The sequence below is a fragment of the Cebus imitator genome, unplaced genomic scaffold (genome assembly GCF_001604975.1).
Source record: "Cebus imitator isolate Cc_AM_T3 unplaced genomic scaffold, Cebus_imitator-1.0 Scaffold441, whole genome shotgun sequence".
NCBI lineage: Eukaryota > Metazoa > Chordata > Mammalia > Primates > Cebidae > Cebus > Cebus imitator.
The window spans coordinates 1674183-1675454 of NW_016107756.1; the positions used below are offsets into that span (position 1 = coordinate 1674183).

General features: G+C 61.0%; 1 protein-coding gene across 4 annotated transcripts in view; it reads right to left on the reverse strand.

The window, feature by feature from the left end:
- Positions 1 to 1272, reverse strand: part of LOC108290716 (active breakpoint cluster region-related protein) — a 165279-nt gene that overhangs the window by 73440 nt on the left and 90567 nt on the right. The gene's annotated exons all lie outside the window — the stretch shown is intronic.

Sequence of the window (1272 nt, forward strand, 5' to 3'; positions counted from 1 at the left end):
AAAAAAAAAAAAAAAGAAAATGCAGTCTGCCCCCTGGAGCTTGTGGTCTGGGAGAGTCACGCAGTTATATGGCGCTCATGACAGGGACTCGCATGAGGACTGCATTTGGGGGCTTGGAAAGCCTTCTCGGAGGAGGTCCCTTCTAAGCTGGAGACTGAGCAGGAGAAGCCAGACTAGGGGGAAGGACACTTCAGGCAGACAGGGCCTCCAGCAGGAGGAGGTCAGGAAGTGCCTGCCCCGGGAACTGAGAACAGAAGGTCTGGTGTCAGGAGCAGGAGTGCCAGGAGGAGGCAGCCATGCCAGGCCTGGGCACAGCTCAGCTCAGCGTGCCAAGGGTCCATTCCTTAAAGCCTGGTCTCATCCGAGGGCATTTGGGGTTCGGTGGCTCTCTCCCCCGCAAGGAGAGGTGGGCTGGGAGAGGAGCGGGCCTGGAGGCAGCAGCCACACAGGAGGGTAGGAAGCTGCCCAGGTGAGGGCCATGGGGAGCCGGGGGCGGGGGGTGGGAGGACACAGAGGCTGTGAGCAACGGCCAAAAAGAGGACTCCACGGGACGGGGGGCTGGGGGGTGTGCCAAGAGCGGGTCTAACGCGCTCACTGAGATGAAGACGGGAAGCGGGGCAGATCACGCCACGGACGAGCAGCTCAGCTTGCTTTGAACACGCTCAGCTTTGAACACGCTCAGCTAGACACCCTGTGAGTGTCCAGGTAGGAGTTTTCCCCAGTGTGAGAAAAAGGCGGAGCCCTGTTCATTCAGCCAGCCTCAGGCAGGGAGGAGGAGGAGGCCCCGGCGGCCACTCACACCCGGAGAAGAACCACAACCTGGACTCCCAGTCTCCTTCTTGCCTGCAGGCTGTCAGACGTTATATAGGGGACTCCATGGATCTGACCTGGGCTCCCCAGGAGACACAGCCAGACATGGGGCAGAGCTGGGGGAAAGGGTGTCACAGAGGCCCCAGGGAACAGAAGATGTCTGTGGGCCTTTCCCAGCACTAAGGCTGCATGTTAACCACCCCGCCGGCCACACTCCCCGTCCCGAAATAGGGGGCAGGGCTGGGCTTTTAGTGCCTCTTGCTCTTGGGACCTCAGGAGAGGATCACTGGCTGATGCATCCAACTGCTTCCTTTTACAGAGGCAGCCTGAGACGCAGTGAATCTCCGAGGTCTCAGAGGAGCAGGCCTTGGGCCCCCACCCCCAGCCCGTCTCCACCACCCGTAGAATCTCCACCCTCCCAGCCCGTCTCCACCACCCGTAGAATCTCTACCCTCCCAGCCC